The 27,588-nt window shown below is 32.6% G+C and overlaps 1 protein-coding gene across 6 annotated transcripts in view; it reads right to left on the bottom strand.

Annotated features, from left to right (window-relative positions):
- LOC148307001 (uncharacterized) overlaps positions 1-27,588 on the bottom strand; it is a 229,328-nt gene that overhangs the window by 104,783 nt on the left and 96,957 nt on the right. The window contains exon 1 of one of the 6 annotated variants that reach the window (XM_088264048.1): positions 18,763-18,852. The exons of the other annotated variants lie outside the window; for them this stretch is intronic. The gene's annotated coding sequence lies outside the window, so the exon portion shown is untranslated. Of the gene's footprint in view, positions 1-18,762; positions 18,853-27,588 lie in introns of those variants that run through there. 6 annotated transcript variants of the gene reach the window in all.

The following is a 27,588-nucleotide window of genomic DNA, read 5'->3' as shown; positions in this document are numbered from 1 at the left end:
ATATAGAAAGGAGAGTGAATGCTGGGAACAAAGTGAACGGTGCACTGAAATCAGTTATAGCAAATAAAAACCTATCAGCGGAAGCTAAACTGGCAGTGCACAACGGAGTACTGGTTCCAACTCTAATGTATGGAAGTGAAACATGGAGTTGGCAAAAGAAGGATGAAAGTAGACTGAATGCAGTCGAAATGCGATCTCTCAGAAGAATGTGTAACAAAACGATGTATGATAGATGTGTGAATAGTGAAATAAGGAAAGAATGCAAAGCTGAGATAAGCATTATCGATAAAATTAAGAAAGGTGTGTTGAGATGGTTTGGACATGTAGAACGAATGAGTGAGGAAAGAACGGTAAAACAAATTTATGAAGCGAATGTTAGCGGGAAAAGAAGCAGAGGAAGACCGAGAAAAACATGGCACGATCAGGTATGCCAAATACTTGAAAGTGGTCAGGTTAGGAGTCGTAACAATCGGCGGATATGTATGAGGAGATGCATGAACGTGGAAGAGGCGAAGAATGTTTGCAAGGACAGAGTGGTGTGGCGCTCTATTCTCTCTGCCTACCCCTGCGGGGAAGCGGCGTGATGGTTAGTTAGTTAGTTAGTTAGTGGATAGATTCCCTTGTACTAAATCTTAAAAAAAGAACCACAATTTTAAAATTATTCATTAATTTTAAACTTAATAAAATAAAACTTTGTTTTAATCACTTTTAATTTGTACACTTTATCCAACCGGATTCGACAAAAACCCTGTCATCATCAGGGTTTATGTACTAAATTCTAAAATAAATACTTGTATATAGGGTAATTATTTCAATATTTTAGAATTGAGTACATAAACCCTGATGATGACAAGGTTCTTGTCGGAACCGGTTGGATAAAGAGTACCAATAAAAAGTGGTTAAAACAAAGTTGTTTTATTTTATAAAGTGTATAAAATGTGCCACAAAGTATCTGCGAAAAACATTCAAGAAATTATTCATTATTGCTTATTGTATCTTCTTTGTACTTACCCGCTTCCACATATGATATAAATCTATTGAGTAGTACTTGCGAGGGGAGTGGGAAATTTCAAATTACCTTTACGCATTGTTCAATGAACGTTAGTTTTTTCTCTCTCTCTTTTTTGCACCGTGTTATTTCGAAATCGCGTGAAAAAAAAGTTCAATGAATTCTTTAATATTGTCGAACACCCTTCATAGTACAATCCATTTTAGTAATATCGGGATGAATAATCTAAAATTATTATGAGTGATTTATCACTCTGGTACCTGAAGCACAATATTGATCACATTCCTTCACAAAATTACCTTAGCACCACTGGGCGGGGATACGGGTAAGAAGAAGAAGAAGAAGAAGAAGAAGAAGAAGAAGAAGAAGAAGAATACGTATTCCAACATTTTTAATATGTCCAAACACTTTTTCACGAATCTGGATCATGACTTATAGGGTGATCTTTTTTTACATTTTTGACATATCAACACTGGTGAAGAAGAATATGGAAATCTGGGTTTTTACAGGGCTTATGACCTATCAAAAGTTATCTTATTCTGTAAATGTCCAGACATCCATATTCTCCTTCATCTATGTTAAGATCTCAAAAAATGTAATCTGTATTCCGCTGAAATCTCATACAATTCAAGAATAAAACAAGTGCAATATATATATATATATATATATATATATATATATATATATATATATATATATATATATATATATATATATATATATATATATATATATATATATATATATATATATATATATATATATATATATATATATATATATATATATATATATATATATATATATATATATATATATATATATATATATATATATATATATATATATATATATATATATATATATATATATATATATATATATATATATATATATATATATATATATATATATATATATATATATATATATATATATATATATATATATATATATATTTATATATATATATATATATTTATATATATATATATATATATATATATATATATATATATATATATATATATATATATATATATATATATATATATATATATATATATATATATATATATATATATATATATATATATATATATAAATATATATATATATATATATATATATATATATATATATATATATATATATATATATATATATATATATATATATATATATATGTATATATTTAAAGACTCTAAGAAGCATACATGGCAAGAGTCTACGAGATAGAATAAAGAACAACAAGATAAGGGAAAAAGGCGAGATCGAAGATGTCGTCAGGTGGGGAAGACAACGAACGAGACCATAGTATACGGAGAATGGAACCATCCAGACTGCACTGCACGGCCAACCCCAAGGTAGACGACTCCCGGGCAGACCAACAAAGAGATGGCTCGACAGCTGGAAACCGACATCGCAGGAGGCTACAAATACCTCTTAAAAACAGGCCACGATGCTTACACCAAAATGAAGAAGTATTTATATTGACTATACTGTCCAACGTTCTTTCCCGCAAAATGTTGTTGAATTGAAAAAAAACTGTCTATTCGATATACGTTCGGTTTAAACTGCTAGTTGTGCTATCGAACACGTCTAAAGTTGCGCTAAAGCGCAGTTAACTGTTAACCAGAAATGTTCTCAACTTCACCGTTCCCGGTAAATATAACACGTCAAAACACGGGACGGGAAATGCACCGGGCGCGCGTGTTTTCCCACCCACCCCACGGACAGCTGCCAAAGTCTGGCGAAAGCACTAAAAACACACTTCAAGTGCTGGCGCTTTCAATTTGCGCAAGCTATTTACACAAAGAACTATAGAAAACCTGGAGTACTGTGATGCAGAGCAACTCTGTGTTTATTTATTTAATATTTTACACAGCGTTTTATTTGCGATACGGAAATTTCACTGGGCGCAGCCTGTATCGAGCCATTCATTTACATTGTTTATTAATTTATTATTTAAATACAGTAAAACCGGGATATTAAGAACCTCTATTGAACGAACTTCGGATATAACAGACGAAAAATACCGTCAAATGTATTTTTTTTAAACGTCCTGTTAATATCAACATGCTTAAATTCGAGTGTCGTCGTATGTAATTGTATGATTGCCGAAAGCAAGCGAATCGATATCAAACAGCAACGTCACTTCACGAGTGTCCGAAGACAATAAACATACCTATATTTTGTTGTGTTTTGTTTGTGTATTGTTTATTTATATCTAAATAGTGTGCATGTTTAAAAAAAAGATTTTTGATTAATTATGGACCTATTTTTATATCCAGCTTTCGGCTTTAACGGACACCCCTTCCCGCAATTGGTTCTTGATATCGAGGTTTAACCATACTATTTACGGAGGAATACAAAAATTCTGGGCCCGTATATATTATATTTTATATTGATAATCTCATTTAAAAAGTCGAGTTGTAGTAAATACATATCGCCGGGAGGGGAAGGTTAAAGGCACGTTTCACGGATGTGTCTTATCAATCACAGCTAATTAAATTGTATATCCCTGTGATCATATATGAAACATTCGTCATATCGCTGAATACCAAATCAGAATTCAGTAGAATGGCTTTGAGTAATTAACTAATCAAACATTGGCAGATTTCGGAACGATTTCAAAGCATTTCTCAGATGCCGAGGATACTGCCGATGTAATATGTATGTACTGCCATTCGTGGAACGAGGCGCGCGGTTTGATGACAATATTGGATGGGGGGAACATACAACACATTCAACCATATCAAATTAGTTCAGAGACCAATCATTAAAGTCGTTAAAAAAAAAACTTAAACAACCAAATTATTATTTAACATTTCATGTCCCTAATGTAGAATTATTTAAAAAAAAAACAATTCCTCAACTATTAAAGGGTGATGGCTTTGAGTAATTAACTAATCAAACATTGGCAGATTTCGGAACGATTTCAAAGCATTTCTCAGATGCCGAGGATACTGCCGATGTAATATGTATGTACTGCCATTCGTGGAACGAGGCGCGCGGTTTGATGACAATATTGGATGGGGGGAACATACAACACATTCAACCATATCAAATTAGTTCAGAGACCAATCATTAAAGTCGTTAAAAAAAAAACTTAAACAACCAAATTATTATTTAACATTTCATGTCCCTAATGTAGAATTATTTAAAAAAAAAACAATTCCTCAACTATTAAAGGGTGATAAATATTCGAATCTAAAGAAACTATTGCGATTCCAAAACGATTTTACACTAGCCAAAATGCAACACCTAACAATTCTAACATAAATTTAAATATTTGGGAACTAAATATTTAAATTCCCTTACTATACATATAAAAAAAATTAAAGACAGTTAAATTCTTAAATTTAAATTAAATGTCGTTTTATACATTTATATATTAAATGTTAAAATCAAACACTGATTTGTTGAGTCTCCTAAATTGTATTTTATTGTTTAAAAAACATATAAAAATAAAATCTGTGACAATCGTTTCGCCTTTTTGTGGCATTTTCATTTGTTTTTATACATGTTAGCTGAAAAAAAAACTATTTTATCATTTATACGTATAAAAAATAAACATTGAGTGAGTGTCCCTCTCCAAGCACAAGAGCTAAGTCTCTTTTTGAAGAGTCACAGAGTAACTAGTGTAAGATATATTAAAAGTAGAAATATCAAGTAAATTAATTGTATTCTAATATTTTTATAACTATTTTAAATGAAAAATACAAACAAATTATAACTGGGGTATCAACCATGATTACAAATTTCGTCTTCCATTGTTTTCCGTGTGATGGCAAAATATTATGGTAGCTACAAAGGGAATCACGCCAAAGGCAGAGAACTCACTATATGCGGGTGTTTTGAAAGGAGCAGCTGGTATTGAAATTATACACCTCAGTGTTATCTTAATAACCCACAACAGTGAACGAAACCACATATTATCTAGAAGAGACATGCAGTCAAGTGAATAAAATGCGAGAAATACGTATTTTTTTGAATTGCGGTGGTAAGTACCTAACCTACACATATAAATATGTAATCTAGAGGACGAAGTCAAACTTTCGAGTGTCAAATACAAGAACTACAACAATACTACTATGCCCTTTTAAAAATAGAAATGAAAATTTAAAAAAAAAGTTGATTAAAAATATATGGAACTACGCAAATATTCTAGTGTTCTACATCCATATTTATTGTTAATGCTCGGTAATTAAGTAAAGAGCATGTCAATAAAAGATCTATATCAGTGCTTTGCTCTTTTAAAAAAAAAAATTAAAAGCGTGTATTAAAAAATATGAGGTAGTATGTATATATTCGAGTGTCCTACTTCCGTATTTATTGTTAGCTCTCGGTATGAGATAATATAGCTGCCTGACATACATATCGTAGTCATACAGGAGAAAGTGACCAAGTGCATATTTTTACAAAACCGTGATCATTAACTATTTGATATCTTACTAGCTTAATATTGCCCTGAAAAAATCCCAAATGATTTTAAACTTGGAAGTATAATATATTGATTTGTTAAAAATGACTAACTGCATTGATGTTTATTTTCTTGCCAAGCAAAAGTGACTTAAATGGGGCCTCCTAAACATTTTACATTTTGGTAGTTGGTCACTTTCTCCTGTACGACTACGATATATATAAAATAGTACCCATTCGGGAATCCAAATTAATGATCTCAAAAAATACTTTATGGAAAGATATATATGTAGTGTTAAGTCATGTTTTTTATTTTGTTTTTACCTTATGTTTTTAATATATTTTTCTAATTTGTTATAATAGATTTATATTATCCACTGACACTTCGTGATGGAATTGCATTTTTAATATACTATTAGATTAAAACCAATATTTTTAGGTTTTCCACTTTATTTTTATTTGACCAGCGACCGGGTTTCGTCGTTACCGACATCATCAGACTGGTCATCACACCAGTCTGATGATGTCGGTAACGACGAAACCCGGTCGCTGGTCAAATAAAAATAAAGTGGAAAACCTAAAAATATTGGTTTTAATCTAATAATATCATTTGTTATATTTTCTCATTTGTGTATTTTAAATATGCTTCTTACCTTATGTTTTTCTCATTTGTTTCTTTTAAATACGCTTCTTATGCCTATTTCTAATACCTGTTTACTGTTTTTTTTTTATATTTTGCCATATATTAGTTTTGGTTATTTAAAGAAAAATCTTTTTTGTATCTTTATTATTTGTGTTCCAGTCTTGTTAGCCTTAATCCTATGTCCTAAAATGAGAAATAGAAATTACTCATCGGGAATATTATAAACATATATGACTTATGTATGTAATATGTTTTGAAAAATAAATAAATAAATATATAATTCATTCGTAAAGAGTGTATAACAAATAAAAGATCCATATACTCGTATAACAATATTGCTATGCCCGTTTGAAAACCGAAATAAAAATAGAAAAAAGTTGGCAAAAACGATGTGTTCTAAATACCGTATTTGGCAAATACAATATAGTCGGGGCAGATGCGCTATATCGTGCTGCACGATCGGGTGATAAGAGGAGTAAATAAAAACGGAATGATTCGAAGTTGGCGAGTGCCGGAGCGGTCGGAGGGTACTTTATTAAATGGCGGAGTCGACGGGGTGCGACATAACGGCGGACCAATTTGGTGCAAACAACAATAGCAGTAGAGAGTCACTTCGGCTGGGTGTCAGTGCGACTTGATTGGTCGACTTACCCCGGTATTCAAAGTCGAGCACAGCTGGCAATATTGATACATGAAAGGGTTAAGTCAGAATTCTTCTATGTGGCTGATGATTGGTTTGCTTCTTTCATGGTCAGTCTCCATCTATCTCTACACTTCGTTCGTCTCTTCGACTCGGCGTACCTGCTAATTTGGTCCGTGGTTAAGCGGGGACGTCCTCTGTGGTTTGTGCCTTTGCCTTTGCACATGCCTTCCGCATTTTCTATCTAATTTAAATTTCAGTTTTACTGAGTAAATACGACTATTTCTAAAAATCTGTTGTGATACGTGTTTCGATGCATTCTGCGTCATTTGTGTGTTAAAAATGATGCGGAGGGAGCATCGAAGGACGTGTCATAATAGATTTTAAGAAACAGTTAGTCTAGAAACCTAGCAGACCAAAAAGCTCAGTGTTTGATTTTAATATTTAAGATATTATTTGGAGTTAGACCACTGTTATTGTGACCGACGGAAATGCATTGTATTGTGGTCTGGTGACACAGTCAGGGGATGAACCGCCGCACTGGGTTAAGATGGAGATTGTGAATACAGAGTTGGGATTAGGCGAGATGGGGTGACGACCAAATGGCGCCGGAGTCCCGCATGCGTCTGCTACTGATGCGATCCAATCAAACGCCCGCTGACGTATTTGTGGACGCACTATTGGGAATACACTCGAGAGGGGACGGAGGACGAATGGTGACAGGAGGATTAAGATGACAGATGAATCAGAAAATAATGTACCTATTTTTAAACGGCAAGTATCAACGTACTCATTGAGAGAGAAAAAAAATGAGAACAAAAAAAGTGAGTTTTGTAGCTCTAAACCCATCATTAATTAATAGATTTATATTATCCACTGACACTTCGTGATGGAATTGCATTTTTAATATATTATTAGATTAAAATCTAAATATTTTTAGCTTTTCCACTTTATTTAAATAAAGTGGAAAAGCTAAAAATATTGGTTTTAATCTAATAATATATTACCATCATTAATATTTTTTAAAATTTTATTTATTGATTTGGCGTTAAATCTGTAGAACTCCATTTTAATTTATGTATTAATTTTTAAATCAAACAAAGATTTTTTGAGTCTACTAAGTTGTATTTTATTAACAAAAACACATAAAATAATTAATATTGTGACAATTGTTTCGCCTAGATATGGCATTTTCAAACGAATGTGACATTCGTTTGAAAATGCAGAAATCTGTGTTTGATTTAAAAATTAATACGTAAATCATCATCATAAGTCCTGAGATTTTTTCTTATAATATGTAAGTATGTATGCTTAAATTTCTGAAAACTGAAATTTTTTATCAGGTATGTTCAAAACCAACAATATTATTTTTAAATATTTATCGATCTTAGTATTTCTTTGTGGTATTGGCGGATAACATCAAGCTATTCAAATAAAAGAGCATGTTGTAATAAACCCCATCCCCCTTGGAGGTGCATAAGGCACCGCATTGGATCGTCGAGGCATCAATTAAATTAAGAAGACAATCAAATTTACATCAAAATCTATTTCCATAGTAAAATTATATAAAACCCTTACCATAACTCCAACTAACGAACTACCTAACCATCACGCTGCTTCCCCGCAGGGGTAGGTAGAGAGAATAGAACGCCACACCACTCTGTCATTGCAAACATTCTTCGCCTCTTCTACGTTCATGCATCTCCTCATACATACCCGCCGACTGTTTCGACTCCTAACCTGACCACTTTCAAGTATTTGGCATACTTGATCGTGCCAAGTTTTTCTCGGTCTTCCTCTGCTCCTTTTTCCAATTACATTCGCCTCATAAATTTGTTTTACCGTTCTTTCCTCACTCATTCGTTCTACATGTCCAAACCATTTCAACACACCTTCCTTAATTGTTATTATAATATACTACTACTTTATTAAATTAATTAAATTTTAATTCATTTTCTATGTAAAAGAGAATTGATAGGCAAGAATTGGAAAATGGCAGCAACAGCTAGGGCAGCAGGAGTTGGATACCCGTACTCGTAATAGCTTGTGTTAATGGACGCTGCTAATTTTACGAGTACCAATAGGATTTTTTACTAAAGTAATAATGTACATGTTTTGTATGTAATGTTGAGTAATTTCAATTAACAACTCACCCCAATTTACATATAATTAAAAGGAAAGGCTTTCATGATTTAGATTAGAAAACTCCAGGGCTAAATATTAATTAGACTTCCAAATTAGTGTAGCTAATTTAACAAGAGCCAAGAAATAACACTTGAAATCATTAATTAATAATAACCAACGGGGCCAAAGGTTTCCTTTTAGAAATTATGGAGTAATTCGAAATATTACCCTCGATAGGAATATTACCCTGAAGTCAGAGGCCAATCTAATTCGAGGAAAAAGATGATCGAGATTCATCAGACAAATTAATGAATACAGTTACTATTGCAAAAAATGATGGATATGAGAAAGAAGCCAAAGAAATCATTCATAAAAGTTATTTAAAAACGAACCTCACACACAAACGAAAGAGCTCAATAAAAAGCTTCGTTCATCTCAACAATAGATGTCTCTAGTGAAATTCTAGTGATTGAAGAAAAATTGAACCATGTATATAGAACTTCCGAGAGTTGAATACTGTGATTGTCATGGGTAGAAATGGTGAATGTTACACGTGTGTAAAATGATCACTTAAACCAGCGTAACGATAATGACGGTCGTATGTCGTTCGTATGACGGTCATAAGTCCCGTAAATGCCCAGACATCCATATTTTTCTTCATATATGTTGAGATGTCAAATATTATTAAAAAAGGATAATCGTGAATAAAATTTCAATTATTTATTACTATCAGCCACACCGTCTTTAGAAACAATCTTAGCTTCATCAACATTTATGCATCTCCTCATACATTCATTCATTCAAACCTTTATCTACATCCGATGGTGTATAGGGCACTGCATCATAGAAACGCGGTGTTGTCATGATCGTTAACACATGAAGGAAAGGTGTTCAGGCCTCCACTTCAGGTACCAGTCCAGGGTACATTGAATTAGAATGAAAAAAAATCACTTATATTTATTTGACTCTCCTTTGGGAATCGAACCCAGGACCCCCAGCACGGTAGCCGAGCGTGCAGATCTAAGAAGGTGGAAAAATCCTCTTCATACATACCCGCAGATTATTCCGACTCCTGACCTAATCACGCCCAAATATTTGAAAAACGCGATCATGCCAAGTTTCCTTAAAAAGTAATCAGCAATGATTTCTTACAGATAAAAGAAAAATCAGGAAAATGGAGACATTATCTTTTATGGCGTGTTTGAACAAGGCGAATCGAAAAAGGAAACTCTTTATACGTATTTACTCCATTATTGCCCCGATTACTTTCAATAATATTAGGTGGTCCCTCAAACGCCCATTAGTAAGAGGATCACATTCGATACAGACGTTACAAATACAGGACCGAGCGAAGAACAAGTCAGAAAAGGGTTGAAGGCATGTAAAGTTAGAAAAAATCCAAACGCAATTGGGATTTGTTTCTTTCGACGAGTGGTTGGGGGAATGCGATGTGTGGCGAGCAGTAAGAAAACATAGGTGGAGTATTGAGTTGGGTAAGCACACTTTATCTGGAGCAGAGTATAGGGAACATTGAGAGAATAGTAATTGGAACAAATAAGGTTCTTACTCCCGCTGTAAAGAGCGCCGGGATGATGACTAAATTAATTCATTAACATTGATACGCTCTGTTCGTTAAGAGTTCAATTACATACACAGCTTTGAGGTGTGCCACGAAAAACCAATTTTCGAGCGATCAAAACATGGGAAAATATCTCTACATAAGTGCCTTTCACTGATATCGACGTGCCCTACGTAAAGTGCTCTAACTACATTTTTGTCAATTTTGAGATATTTGGTGATGTTATCAGCTGACCGTTATCTACAAATATAAACAAACAAAAAATATACATATACTATTAGATTAAAACCAATATTTTTAGCTTTTCCACTTTATTTTTATTTGACCAGCGACCGGGTTTCGTCGTTACTGACATCATCAGACTGGTCAAACCCGGTCACTGGTCAAATAAAAATAAAGTGGGAAAGCTAAAAATATTGGTTTTAATCTAATAATATATTAAAATGCAATTCCATCACGAAGTGTCAGTGGATAATATAAATCTATTAAAAAATATCCATCAAATAAATTACGCCTAGTTTTCAGGCGTATAAGACGCTATCTACATCGAATTTTCGAAATGAACGGAACTCCTAAAACGCTAACTACGTAATTTTGATAAAGCGTAAAGTTTAAAAACATTATTTAATCGTGTTTTTTAATGCAAAATACTAGTTAAGAGTTTCAGATACAACCGTTAGTTAATTAAAAAAAATACGTTGAGAAAATCTTCTAACTCTCTCCAGTAAAGTAACAAATTTGCAGATAGAGTACTTTACGTAGGGGCCGTCGATATGATTACGTTTTTTTTGTATTCCTAACCTAATTTTAGTTTTTTTTTCAAATTTTATATAATTACACTGGCCAAGAATATAAAACGTTCATTTTGTAACTTGCATGAAAATACCTGATCTTAATGCGCTTTGCATAGCTGAATCCAAAAACGAAAGCAAAAAATATGTAGCACGTCAGATTTTTTGGGGGGAACAAGGTTCGACCTCCAGTACGGTAGACGAGTGTGACGAGGCAGAGAGAATAGAACACCACACCAAATTTGTCTTTGCGTTCTTCGCCTCTTCCATATTAATGCATCTCCTCATACAAACCTCCGATTATTCCGACTCCTGACCTGATCACATTCAAGTATTTGATATATTCGATCATGCCTAGTTTGTCTCGGTCTTCCTCTGTGTGAAATTTAAATGGAAAAAAAACTTTTCATGTTATAAGAACGCTCATGAATATGTACATACTCCAAATAGGCACTGATATTTAAAATTTTGCTTGGATTGTTTATTGAAGAGACAGATTTAAGCTCCTTTATCTTGTAGACGTATCACTCATGTAGTACATGCTTGCTAACTTTTTACTTTATACTTTTTCATCTTTTTTATATTTTTAAGATTTTTATTTTATTATTTTATTTAAAGTATTTTGTATTTTATATTAACACTTTTATTCCAGTTCTACTTCTATCTATTGTATTCTTGCCAGTATCCTTTACTTTGACCTAAATTATATTGTTTAACCACACACAGGCCATGCCTTTGTGGGATCTTTTTATGTATTTATATTTTATTCATATTTTTTTGTATTTGAATTTATGTCATGTTTGTATAATGCAAAAGAATTTAAAATAAAGAATAGATTTATATTATCCACTGACACTTCGTGATGGAATTGCATTTTTAATATATTATTAGATTAAAACCAATATTTTTAGCTTTTCCACTTTATTTTTATTTGACCAGCGATAGGGTTTCGTCGTTACCGACATGACCAGGACCAGTCTGATGATGTCGGTAACGACGAAACCCGGTCGCTAGTCAATTAAAAATAAATTGGAAAAGCTAAAAATATTGGTTTTAATCTAATAATATATTAAAATAAAGATAAAAATATATGAAAATTAAAATGCAAAATAAATTGCGGATCTTATGCAAACATGGTCTTGCAGAATGTCACAGTGCCAGATATGGTGAGATGATGATGTGATTGCAGCCAACTTGTGTACTGTTGGTGTAGCAGTGTCGCCAAGGTCCAGTCCGACACCGGTTTTCCAAGGCAAGGCGGTAGAATGACGTGTCGCGCCGAGTATGTATGTACACTTTGTGCTTTACTTTCCAGAGGTTTCTCAATTTCACCAAAGGTGGCTGCGGCTCTCGCTTAGCGGCTAGCTGGTCGAAATGCGAATTAGTTGGTTGTAAAACTCCATACATTGACTTTTTTACAAAAAGGTTTAGGGTTTTTTTCGACATCGAAATTCGGTGATACATCACTTACACTGATAAATTATTCAAGATTTTTTATTGATATCTCAACTATGATGAAGAAGGATATGGACGTCTGGGTTCTGTCCATGATTTTAAACCACATTTCTCAAATTTCGATGTTGAAAAAAAACCCTGCACCCTCTTTATCCAAAGTATCTCTATGTCCAAATGACACAACCCTAAAATTCAGTTCAATTAAAAGATTCAGTTTTACATACGGTGTTTGATAATGATGCGGGAGTCACCGAAATACGTGTTATAATAAGATTTAAAAAAAAGGTATTTACCAAGCGAAATAAAGTTAAATATATATATATATATATATTTATATATATATATATATATATATATATATATATATATATATATATATATATATATATATATATATATATATATATATACATATACATATATATATATATATATATATATATATATATATATATATATATACATATACATATATATATATATATTAGTAAGACGTATTAAAGACCCTGGAAAACGTTATTTCTGTAAAAAAAAAACAATTTCTTGTCATTTCAAATATTCTTGTAAAATTTAAAATATGACTGAATTAGATGGAATTTTTATCAAAAGGTAAGAAGAAAATTATTTTAAAATCCTTATTTTTCGTGTAAAAAACAGGAATACATAAAAACTGGTTAAAAAAACTTTTTAAATAAAATAATATAACATTATTTTCGTAATCAAGAAATACGGAATATTCATTTATGAAAATTGTGTGATTTCACGAGAAAATATTAAAAAATATGTAAATTTTCACGAAACACGAATTCCCCAAAGTTATAAATTATTAAAAGTCGTTGATTTTTATCTCCGGTAAAAATTAAGATTTTTAGCGACATGAAAATGTATAATATATTGTACTAGCGATACATTTTTCTCATGTATGAAATACAATATTTTTAATATATAATTTTAGTACACACTGGGAGCTATAAATTACAAGCAGCTGCTAATAAGATGAAAAAATAATATTAAGATAAAATGAAAACGATTTTTTTAAATTATAGTAACAATGTCTTTTTATTCGGTCTTAATTGCGCATTACTTATTAAAACAATGCTTATACTGATTTATGTTTTTTTTAACCATTCTTCTTCTTCTGTGCTCGTCATGTCAGATCCCCCTGACGTCGACTATCACTTGACAGTAATTGTCCTTGTCTTGGACAGCTCTTAACAGCGCCTCGACGGTCCTGATCCCCGTCCAATCTCACAAGGCTCACGACCGTCTTAGGCTTGGTTAAGTGATCACTTTACACACGCGTAACATTAACCAATTCTACGTATGATCGACAACCGCACTACTAAAATCGTTGAAACTTCTAGATATATTGATCAAACTCGTAACACAGTATGCGCGAGTTAACAATAGCCATTTGTGGTGGGATGAGAAGAGATTTTACTAAGCAGAGACTCTTTCCATTTGCATGTGAGGTCCGAATCCTGGATTATATTCACATACATGAGAAACGAGTGAAAACATGATTTATATTTATTTTAGCATATTATTTGACCAGTTAATTTATATAAATAAATACAAATATTTTTTCATAAATAATATAACATTTTTCAAATTGTGAAATACGTTAAGTAGATACACAATTTTCCTTAAACCCAGGTAATTTTTGACGTATTTGATATTTTTCTCTTAAAACACCGTTTTTGTATTGGAATATTAAGTTTTTCTTTGAAAAGAAAAGAGTTATTGAAAGGTTAGGAGTTAAAAAATAGTTTTTTTTTTTAAATTTCTATGTATTTTCTTTAAAAAAAAGTCAAATTCCCATATACATATATTTTTTAATGACGCAAGGGCACGACCGATCTCTGCGTGGTCATCCGCGTTCTGAAATTGAATTTTGAGAATTCCCCTTTGTAAAAAATATATTAAGCGCAGCATTGAAACGATTTCGAAACAGATTTTCGTGACAAATGGGATGCTGTCGTCAGTCATTTCTATTGATGCCAATGGCCCCGTCGAGTTATTTACATCAATTTGATATTCTTCGTTGTTAGTTAGCGTTACAAATTATTCATCTTTTTATAAATAGTTGCACACAATGCACCACTGGCGCTACAGACGCGTCAACGTTCCCGCTCGCAGACAATGAATGATGTAACAAAATATTATGTCAGTCGAGCATCAAGCGGCCAATACACCACATTTCCATGGGTGCATCACCGTGAAATTATTGTGCATATCGCTTACTCCTTTCTACAACGTCATATATCAAAAATCGTCAATTTTCAGTTTTGCATGTTTTCGGAATGCCCAAAAAAATGTACTATTGCCCAGAAAAAGCGGCATACCCTTAACTCAATATTTACCCGCTACAGGGCAGAAAGTGTTGTTTTTGCATTTTGAAGAAAAGGATTGTTTAATTACTTTTTTAAATATACTAAATATTTTTTTAAATATACATATATTTACTAAATATTTTTCAAATGGAGAAAAAACCTTCAGGTTTTACCTAAAAATATCTGTTGCACAGTAAAAAGTTCAATAAGTGGCTTGATATTTATTTTTTAATACATTTTATTATGTTCTTAAAATTTAATATCAAGTTATTTGATATATGACGTTGTTGAAAGGAGTGAGCGATTTTGTGAAAAAAGACTCAGAAGTAAAACGGTTAAACAATACCCGCCTTAATAACTACACGAAGCGCATATCTTTCAAGGGACACTATAGAGCGATAATATTTCAAACGATGGCATCATAACATCTGACCTTTTCTCGCCTGAGTCACATCCTCTAGTGATGTTTCCTTTACTTTTGTTCGTTCATCAGGATGGCGCGCATTGGGAATGCATTCCGCGCGCGTTGCCTCAAGACGCCGACCGATCCGTTTGGGGGATCTGGCGATCGGCGAAGCGAGAGCATTAGTCATTCACAGAAGGACTAGAGGAAGACTGGAAGGGATGTGTGCACAGGCAAACGCGAGATGTCACGGCCGATTACGTCACATACGAAATGTACGAGTCCTAGACAAGGTTGCCGGATGTTAAAACAATTCCATGGGAGAACGGAACCTAAATCGGAGGGCATGTGTGACATTTTTTTTGGCACATGGCACATAGGACGCAGAGAAGCTGATCATATTGTAAACCAGGCAATCGCCATGGATCTTCCTCGAGAGACATCTAGTAGAAGACCAAAAAATTCACGGATGCTGCAGTCTACAAAGACGATAAGTTGAATGGATGGAGGCAGGAAGAAAAACGTATTTCGTCGTACTTGGAGCAGTAGTAGTATTTATATTGAAAATAGATCTAGAAACGACACAAAATTATAATTAATATATTATATTTTTGAACACAATTGTGGATAACGATTTCGTATTGAATCTGGAAATAGTAAAAAAAGTAATCGTATGAAATACAAAAACGTTTTACTGTAATACTATTTTCCGAGAGTCCTAAGCGGGTTGCGATATTGCAAGGATCTGACCTAAGTCCATAATACTACGATGCAAAAAAAAACAGTCGAATTTGCAAAACGTATGATATAACATCTAACTTATCTACAACATTTTGAGTGTGTACAAATACTCGTTAACAAATCTGGATATCTCCAATAAGGTGTTTTTTTTTGACAATTTTTTTTGACATCTTAACATAGATGAAGAAAGAATATGAGAGTCTGGGGATGTGCGGGGCTTCCGACCGTCATAGGATTTGGACCTCACATACAAATGAAAGAGTTTCTGCTCAATAAAAAGCTTCGTTCATCTTACCATAGACGTTTCTAGTGAAATTTAATTCCATTCAAGCGATATGTTTAACTATATATATATATATATATATATATATATATATATATATATATATATATATATATATATATATATATAGAAGTTCTAAGAATTAGTAGAGTAATTCCAAGAGTGAGTAGTGTGGTTGTCAATCATGGGTAGTATTGGTGAATGTTATACGTGTGTAAAGTGATAACTCAAACCAGCCTATGATAACCATAAGCCAAGACTTCCATATTCTTTCTTCATCTATGTTGAGATGTCAGAAAAAACTTACTTATCAACAATGTTCGAACGGTTATCTAGTCGCGATATGAAGAGGCAAAAATTTTACATCGGAGAATGTAAGAATTTTCTAAAAGCCAAATGAAATATATGAGAAATAATAAAAGATAAAAGCAGTATCGAGTGTAATGTTCTCTCGAGATGGCGTAAGCTGCGAGAAGATACCAGACACGGCATGAATATAAATATGAAATCAGAACTGAACGTGAGATCGCCCATACATACAGGTTAGGAGTAACTTATTCATAATCCAGTCAAATTCAACTACCAGATTATGTCAAAATACTATTTCTAGTATATCTTCCAGGGTTCCAGGATTCCTGGAATCGCACGTAGAGTGGATAATTCAAACATTACTTCTGGATTTTTATTTCAGGCAACTTTGCCATTTCGTAAGCGGTGGTCGATCAATACTACATACAAATTGTATTCATATACCCTAATTGACATTTAACTACATTGCTTGTCTTAACATTCATAGAAATCCACATTACCCACCGAAATACCCACCATTATATGTACTCCTAGACCTAATAATGGCAATTATTGTTAGTATATAAGGACATTTTGTAAATATTTTTAGTCAGTGTTTGATAATATATATTGTTATCCACCTTGAAGTCTGTACTTTCTCAGCGTTTCTTCTCCATGTTATAATGGATAAATTTAAACGTTGTGTTTCAGTCTCTCTCGCTGCTCGCTGATAGTGTGTGAAGGAGACGTATATTTACCAGTGCTTACTATCTGTTCTTTTATTATTATTTCATGTTTAAGACTTTTTGTTTCCCTATTAGTGTATTTTTATATCGCTCACTCCTTTCAAGAACGTCATAAATCAAAAAACTTGATTCTTTAGGAGAATGTTTTAAAAGTTTAAAAATATAATACAATATGTTAAAAATAAATATCAAGCCACTTATTGAACTTTTTACTGTGCAACAGATCTTTTTAAGTAAAACCTGAAGGTTTTTTCTCCATTTAAAAAATATTTAGTATATTTAAAAAAATAATTAAACAATACCTTTTGTTCAAAATGCAAAAACAACACTTTCTGCCCTGTAGCGGGTAAATATTAAGTAAAAAATATGCCGCTTTTGCTGGGATGTAGTACATTTTCTGGGCATTCCGAAAACATGCACAACTGAAAATTGTCGATTTTTGATTTATGACGTTCTTGAAAGGAGTGAGCGATATATGATATTGTATATATGTATTATGTTAAAGGCATTAGCCGTTCAATAAATAAATACTGTTAGATTAAAGATGCTGAAAAGAAGTTTTTCTTTGTGCCGATTAGAAACTTCTGTATGGGGTCCCAGCCTGGTTTAAAAGTCATAGAAAGAAACCGAAGAATTGTAGTATACGCGTAGTGTTTTAATCCAAACGCTTTTGCTTACGATATGTTAATTTAATATGAAAATATTGAAAATTTAATATAATAAATTTAATTTAACGATGTAAACAGTACTACGACTGTAATGTACAAGGTGCCCGTAATATGCAAGGTAGGGATATACCAAGAATCACCAGTCTGATGATGTCGGTAACGACGAAACCCGGTCCAATAAAATAAATGTGAAAAAACTATTCAGTTGTAGTCTTGTTACATAAAATGCAGTTCCACCAAGAATGCACAAAACTTAAATCTAAGGGTGATTTGGTTGCAACTGCATTCATTCCTGTTTTAAATTGTAAGAGGAAGATGGCCGAATATCCCTTATAGATAATGTATAATAAGATATGTTATATATCTTCCTGTACATTGACTTACAGCGTATGGAATAAACCGATACATACTTTATAATTATGTGTTATCGCTTGAAAAATAAAACTAGTTAAAAAAATGCTATTTCATTGTCATCTTAATACGTCAGGGTTAAAGATTTTTGTGCTACCCGTGTTACAAAAATACGATTTTGGTAATTATTTATACAATTTGAATAATATCTAATACATAAAATATGTTTGTCACTTTGACATGTGAAACAAAGAGTAGGATTATGATATTATGATCGACTTACATATAATAGTTTAGATATATTTACGAGCGTTTCTTATCCTTCCGTTACTGCTTTTCTTTAGAGTTTTTGGTGTGTTTAATTGATCTTGATTATGTTACCTGTTGAAAAAAATACAATATTAATAAACAAATCATAAAAAATGCATTTTAGCTGATGTAAAAGTAATGAATGATGAATGAACGATTAAAGATTCAATGCGGTCTTCACACATATGAATAAGTTTTGAATATAAAAAGAAAACACTTGTATAAAACAACTTTTCAGTTGATTAATGTGAAAAATAAAATCTGTAACAGTTTGCTTTTTTATTTTCAATGAAGACATCTGTAGTTCTCGAAACTAGTCGTGTTTAGATTAATAAACTAAAAAGGTGGTCTTATACAAATGAGGAATAAAACAACAACTTTATAGGTTTTTACCACATAAATTTTATTTGACGAGCGACCGGGTTTCGTCGTAAAGACTTCCATATTCTTCTTCATCTATGTATAGAGGTGAAAAAAGTTTTTTAACGCCCTGGTGACAGGTCATACACCAGGCTACGACAGGTCATAAGGCCTGTAAATACCCAGACTGCCATATTCGTTTTTAATTTATGTTTTACCTAGTAAATACCACTATTTCTTAAAATTTACAGTGACACATGTTTCGATGCATTCCGCATCATTTTCAAACAGAAAAATGGATAGATTTTACCACGAAGTGACGGCCGAATCAATGAATGAAATTCCATATTCGTCTTTATCTATTGTAAGATAAAAACGTAAAAATATTATTGGAGTCATAGATTACAATGTCATACTTATATTCTTTAGATAATTGGATCATTTCCATATTGTATTCCATCGAAGCTACATCGATATGAATAATGTTCTCCGTAACAATTGCGTGCACACATTATCCATCTTATTGAAGGCATATATCCGTTAGCGCTATTTGTATTTTGGCGAAACTCCAAAACAATTCCGATATTTCGAACCGTCTTGAAATAAATACATCATTCCATCTATTCTAGATGTATTTATACATCGAAACAAATTGTTATTGATATGTTCAAATTATACAAAGTGATGTTTCCATCCTGAGACGATGCGGGCGTTCACACTACTCATCTGAATATCAATTCAACAACTTATTAGAATATTTATTGATTTGGCATTAAATTTGTAGAAGAACATGATATATAAAATTAAACACATTTTTTACTGACATTTCTTGGTGGAACTGCATTTTATAGAATAAAATAACAACTAAGTAAGTATATAGATTTAAGTTTCGTACTGAATTTTCTTGGTGGAACTGCATTTAACAGAATAAAATAACAATTATATAGATTTCAGTTTTGTACTGACATTTCTTGGTGGAACTGCATTTTATGGAATAAAATATAAACTAAATAGATTTCAGTTTTGTACTAACATTTCTTGGTGGAACTGCATTTCATAGAATAAAATAAAAACTATAAAGATTTAAGTTTTGTATTGACATTTCTTGGTGGAACTGCATTTCATAGAATAAAATAATAACTACTTATGTTGATTTAAGTTTCGTACTGAATTTTCTTGGTGGAACTGCATTTTATGGAATAAAATAACAACTTAGTAAGTAGTTTTTTCCACATGATCATGCGGAAAAAACTACAAAGTTGTTATTTTATTCTACAAAAATATAGTTTTTTTTTCACATAAATTTTATTTGACCAGCGACCGATTTTCGTCATAAACGACATAATCAGACTGGTCTGATGATGCGGAATGCATTAAAACACGAGTCACAATATATTTCAATAAATAGCCGTATTTACCAAGTAAGATTTAAACTAATATAATTAATTGTGGGAATTTACTGGCAACCTGTTGGCACGGATGTATTAGATTTGCCAACTGAATAATTCATACATACAGTCGAGATACCACGTGGCCGGCGCTCAAAGTGTATAATTAGCCTGGGCGAGTAATTTTAGCAGTCCGCAACGCCAGTAGTGACTAAGACGCCTTATTTCGACGCCGGATTTCGTCGCTAACACTGCGGCAGACATAGTTTTCACGTCACGCGGGCGGTCTTGAATAATAAAGGGCAGGCTCGGAATAGGCAGCGGGTAAAGCGCACTCGGTAAATCACACAATCACCGAGTTCATCTAAAAGAGTGGACGAAGTAGAGAAAAATTACTTTAGAGTCCTGTGCGGGATCTTAATTTAAAGAACGCTGCATTTTTATTTTACGAGGCAGGCGAGTCCAAAAGTTTACACGGTACAATTTTAAAAGCAGAAGGTTAGACTTCCCAGTAAGGCATTTTAAAATAACTAAAATATGTACCGTTCTGGAGGTCCCGAGTTCGATTCCCAGAGGTGGGTCTAACAAATAAAAGTGATTTTTTCACTCTAATATTTATTCAATACTACCCTGGACTGGTACCTGAAGCGGAGGGCTGATCAGCTTTCCTTCGTGTGTTAACGACCAAGATAACACAGTGTTTATATGATGCAGTGCCCTATGCACCATTGGGGTGCGGATAAGGGCTCGAATGAATGAAAATATGTACATTGATCAAATAGATGAAGAAGAATATGGAAAACTGGGTATTTACAGGGTTTATGACTTGTCATAGGTTGGTTAAGTAATCACTTTACACAGTGCAACATTCACCATTTTACTCGTAATTGACTACCACACTAATCACATTAATAAATAAAAAAATAAATAAAAAAACTAAGTGGAGTGAAGTGGAGAGAATCCAGATCTCTGAACAAGTATTTGGATGCACACAAAATGTTGTGAATAAAATATGCACGAAAACCAAATAAAATGTAGATAAGCATTAAAAATTCAATTCGTGCGTGCAGAAAATTAGATCAAAAATATTTTTGATAATTTTTATCCATTAAGTTTTTGTAAGATAATTTTATTCATCATCGTCATCTTCTTCTTCGACCATACGCATACGGCTTTGTATCGTATCGACGCAGTGTCATCTTGATTGCTAGTTGCATGAAAGCAAGGTTATCGCCAAGATGAAGATATTAAATAAATATGAGAATTATAATCGCTTATATTTGTTTCGACCCTCTTCGGAATCGAACCTGGGACCTTCAGCACGGTAGCCAAACGCGCTTTCCACTAACTACACTACCGAGGCGGACAGAAAAACTCATCAATTACTATCAATTCATGTTCGTAAAAACCGGTTAACTGCGAATCGTATTTACGGATAGAAAAAAATTAAAGTGAACCGCGATTTTCACTATAAAATTGAATGAACTTATTTATATCACAAGGTGGGCGAGCTAAACGTAAGCTACCAGAAGTACTAGACCAGAGGTTCCCAACCTTGTGCCTTCTTCTGTATGTTGGAAAATGAATTAAAAAATAAAAATTTCTCAATAGCATTGTTAACATATTTAGGCTAACACAGAGAAAATTCAAGATGGCGGCTAACGCAATAAGGTTGGTGTCATGAAAATCTAAAATACTAGTCATAAAACAACGACATTTCGTAGACCTAAACATGTTAGCCCATTTATATCCGAGACATTTTCATTTACATTTTTAAAAAAAACTTTATGATGAAACCAATAATAAATAATAATAAAACCCTTATCCACACCCCAATGGTGCATAGGGCACTGCGTTATATAAACGCAGTGTTATCTTGATCGCTTACACATGAAGGAAAGGTGATCAGCCCCCCGCTTCAGGTACCAGTCCAGGGTAATATTGAATAAGCATTACAATGAAAAAATAGCTTATATTTATTTTACCCCCCTTGGGAATCGAACCCGGGACCTCCAGAACGGTAGCCGAGCGTGCTGACCATTACACTACGGAGGCGGACGATATGATTTTATGATTAAACCAAACTGTTATATTTATTGATTTGGTGTTTTATTTGAAGAACTGCATTTTAATTTATGTATTACTTGTTAACACTTCCTCTGCGATGGTGGGTCTGGTCAGACCCACCATCGCGGAAAATTATTGATTACGTAATAGGTAATTTGTTTACGTCGTTTTCCTTGAGTGTAATCGTTCTTCAATAAATTACCTACAAATTGAGATACAAACGAAAATTATTGGACCAGATTCAAATGAGTTATTTAAAAAAAAAGAACAAATAAAATATCAAAAATCATATTGAGTAAGGTCAGTTGATCGCTATCAATGTGTTAGTGTGCCGTCTGCCGTGATTTTGAAATCCCAAAAACAAAAGCATACATTGTCAATCTTTGGCGATTGTTTCCGTTTATTGTTTTTTTTTTATATTTGTTTTTAACTGATTTATTTGTTTACTTGTATGACGGATTAAATATCATATATATAGACTATAAGGTAAATCTACATTTAAAAAATATTAATATTACAAAACACAGACCTTCACAATAAACTGTTTTATATTTGAACGATTTCTAGTTTTATTTTTTTTAAATCTTTTCGATACTTTACCACAATGGCAGGAAAAAAATAATTATCTCATGACGAGATTGAACGACTTTTGGACAGTTCTAAAAGTGAAAGAAAAGTGAGAGAATAGCGCAGATGACAGTGATTTAGAATTCAAAAACCTTAGATTCAGAATTTGAAAGTGCAACGGAAAACGTGGTTTTATAAGAAATGTCAGTAAGTGATAAAAACATCGATTTCAACAAGAAAAGTACCGATTGTCCTCTTATTTTTTGGTAACAATTTATTGGTCAATAATAAAATTAAATATCATACCTATTATGTCTAACGAACTTGTATATAAAATTTTTATAATAATTAGTTTTATTTGGTTTCGTACAAAATTGTATTCATAATTTCTAAAACCCGCAAAATGTTTATGTAAGAAATGGCGAACTTTAAATGAATATTTACACCATTTTGGGCAATTCCGTATATATTTTTCAATGAAAATTTAAATATTTTCACTGTATTTAAAATGAATTTTAATTGCATTATGGACAAAAATTTATCTTGAAATATTAACTCAAAATCCTAGAATCATTTTGTGGTTTTTGGAGCTAACTGCCACGTTTTATATTTGAAGATAATTACTTAGTTGCATTTTGTTAATAATTCTATCTGTTATGATGTTGACTTAAAATATAGTTATAAAATTAAAAACACAAATTATTTGAATTCAGTAAAAATAAAAATGTTTACAATCACTGCTTCATTGCCAACCATGCTACATGCGCGTGTGACATGCTCCGCGGTAGTAGTGAGTATATAAATTAGTTAGTCTGTGGTAGTGAGCCGAAGCGCGCGGTCGCGTTTGGATGTAAAATTATGCGCTTGGATAATTTAATTTCAAAACTATCAAAAACTTGAAAATTCTCATACAAAACTTATGACACATTATCCTATTGCTATGTAGGCTATTTTGAATAATATATAAAATATAAAAACCCGACGAAAAACGCCTAAAAGGCGATTTCTGTACTGGGTCAGATCAGACCCACCACCGCTGGGCGCGTTTTGTTTGAGGCCATCGCGCTTTAGGTGTTAAACCAAACAGAGTTTTTGAGTCTACTCAGTTGTATTTTATTGTTAAAAAAAAACACATTAAAATAAATATTGTAACAATTGTTTCGCCTAGTTATGACATTATTAAACGAATGTGAAGATTAAATGGACTGACGGTCATTAGATAATTTAATTTAAGGACCTTTCAGTTCATCTAATCTTCACATTCGTTTGAAAATGCCATAACTAGGCGAAACAATTGTCACAATATTAATTTTTATATGTTTTTAATAATAAAATACAAGTAAGTAGACTCAAAAAAGTGTTATACGTTACCCCAGACGTGCTGGTTCAGAACGGACTATACTATAAAGGAAAAGGTACGGTACACTCATCCAGGATTCAAGTGGCCATCTCCCAAAATCTGCCTAACAAAGACTGGAAGTCGTAAACAATTTTAGATGCGTCGGCGAGGCTCGACTCTAATTGTTATTTGAATAGTGCTGTTGAACATTAAGTTTATCGCTCCGAACGATCGGCGACAGAAGAAGGCGCGCATTGAATGGAACATCTGCAACTTGAATACTTGAACAGAGATGCAGTCACTCAAATTGGCATTCATCAATCTTGATTCGTGCCATCGCGGAATCGTACAAGGATCAATTTATTATTATAATCAAAAGGCTCGGTTCATTGTGTCTTTACTATATTTGCATTTGTGATCATTTCAAACTGCATATGGTTGTGAGTCACCAGGATGTATTAGAACGCAAAATAAGAGATAACGTTTTAAATGTATTGAATATTTAAAATTGCAACATTTTGAGTGTGTCCAAATACTTGTTCACAAAATCTGGATTATCTCCAATAACAGGAGTTATTAGTTTCTTTACATCTCACCAATAGATGTCTCTAGTGAAGTTCTAGTGATTCAAGAACAAGGTTTCTAAATTGGTTCATATATATAGAACTTCCAAGAATTTGAGTAGTGTGGTTGTCAATAATGGGTAGAATTGGTGAATGTTACACGTGTGTAAAGTGGCCACTTAAACCAGCCGATGACGGTCGTCAGCCCCGTAAATGCCCAGACTTCCATATTCTTCTTCATCTTTGATGAGATGTCAAAAAATAATATTTAAAATTGATTTAAATTTTCCGGGGTTCTAATCTTGCATACAAATAAAAGCATCTCTGCTATATAAAAGCTTTCCTCAATCAAGCATATATGGCTATTGTGAACTCATGTGTACTGTGTCACGATTTTGATCAATTTATATAGGAGTTCCAATAATTCGAGTAGTGTGGTTGTCAAAATTAAAAGTTGATTTATGTGATTCTAATGATGTTGCTATACAAATAATGTTTCCATTTGTTTTCTGATTTAAAAAAATCAATATTTTAATCGTCTCGCGATATGTTTAGCGTTAAAAGACATCATGAGGGTTGACCGCACCAGTCTGCGCCCTCTTATACCATAAAAATAGAATCATCATCGCACTTTTTGGTAATATTTTTGATAAAATTTTAAATAAGACTGTAAATAAATAAATCAAACGAAAATACCATATTATACCATTAATAATATACCCTACAAATAATACCCCGAAAAAAACCTACTATACCTATTCTCTAACTAAAACCACACATCAAAAAGCCAAGTAAATGTAGAGAATCATATGTTTCCTTCGTTTAATAAGATACTTCGTCTTCCACATCTTCTTCTAACCCGCACCCAATGATGCAAAGGGCACTACATCGTATACGCGCAGTGTTAACTACATCGTTAATTGCATAAAGGAAAGGTTATCCTTCTTCTAACCCGCACCCAATGATGCAAAGGGCACTACATCGTATACGCGCAGTGTTAACTACACCGTTATTGCATAAAGGAAAGGTGGTCAGTCCTGTGCTTTTTGTACCAGTTCAAGATGATGTTAAAAACAAACGATAGTGAATATCACACATTTTGACCTCTTTGAATTTACTATGATTGATATTATATTTTTTACTGTGTACATGGCACTCACATGAAGCGTGAATAATTCAATAATAAAAAATAGGAAAGAAAGGATGGAAAAGGAGGGCTTGAAAAATACCACAAAAGATAAAACCAACTAATGATGAATATTTTTTACTTATTTATTTTTTTACAAAAATGTTAATAATATCAGTATATAACCATTCACCGAGATTTCTATGTCTACCGGTTTTTGAGACATGCATGTGCATATTTAACCTCGGCTCGTAAAGCATGTTTGTGCTGAAACCTTTAGTGCATGTTGGTCTTCGGGTCGACCAAAAATCGCATGTATAACATTTTGTGTAGTTTTAAGCGTGTAAATAGTGCTATAGTAGTGAAGGGTAGTATTTTTTGCATGATGTGGTAGTAATTGTCCTGACGAAGAGACAGGTACGTCTGGAAACTGGTAGATATAAAAATCTCGGTGAGTGGTTATTTACTTATATTATTAACATTTTTGTAAAAAAATAAATGAGTAAAAATGACTAACCACAAAGTAAATGCTTTAAATATTAATAATATTGAGATTTTTGTTTACAACCAGGAATCAAGTTAGTCGAAGTTAGTTTCGCAGTTGAGTGTCTAACCAACTACTCCACGTTGCGTTCTTCGACAATAAATATTACAGTTTCTCGAAATTCAGTTCAAATTGAAAAATAAAACAAATGGCCAATAAAAAGAGTAAAAGTGTCGTCGGGAACAGCTCAGAGGTCATTTTGGGTCGAAGTTATTTCAAATCGACACACTTGGGCCGGGGTAATAAAACCACGGAAAATGGAACCGATTCCGAACGCTCCAGCGAGACAATATTCCGCTATGGCACATTGTGTAGGTATATCATTCGAGTTATTATAGTTTGTGTGTATAATAAACTGAACCATAAGACGAAGAATTGAGCCAATAATGGAAGTGCAGTTTAGTTCAATGACTCACTGCCGTTAGGAATGCGATACAAGACGTGGAGTGTCTGTTCAGAAGGAGCTATTTATATCCTAGGCACTAAAAATAAATCATGAATTTCTGCAATAAGGAATCAATATTAAAACAATGTTTATTATTATTAGTAATTTAAACCACATTGAATAAATACAATAATTAAATTCACGTTTTTTTAAATGGTGGGTTAAAAATCGTTAGTTTTAAAAGGATTAAATTTTTATAATAAAGTAAATGCCGAAACAATAAATAAAGTTTTATTATTATTTTTATACACATAAAAGCAGTGAAAGACAACAATTTAAAGCTACCCGATATTTGGAATTAGATTAACAATAATTAAAATAGTTTATTAATGAAGTATTACTATTTTTTAGATGATTTAGATTTTCCGAAGCATGGTACAATTTTTTCCATCATAATGTGT

Source organism: Brachycentrus maculatus, unplaced genomic scaffold, assembly GCF_059751285.1.
Source record: "Brachycentrus maculatus isolate JH-2025_06_01 unplaced genomic scaffold, ASM5975128v1 h1tg000213l, whole genome shotgun sequence".
Taxonomy (NCBI): domain Eukaryota; kingdom Metazoa; phylum Arthropoda; class Insecta; order Trichoptera; family Brachycentridae; genus Brachycentrus; species Brachycentrus maculatus.
Note: the sequence above shows the minus strand (reverse complement) of the source record. Positions and strands in the feature narration are given on the sequence as shown.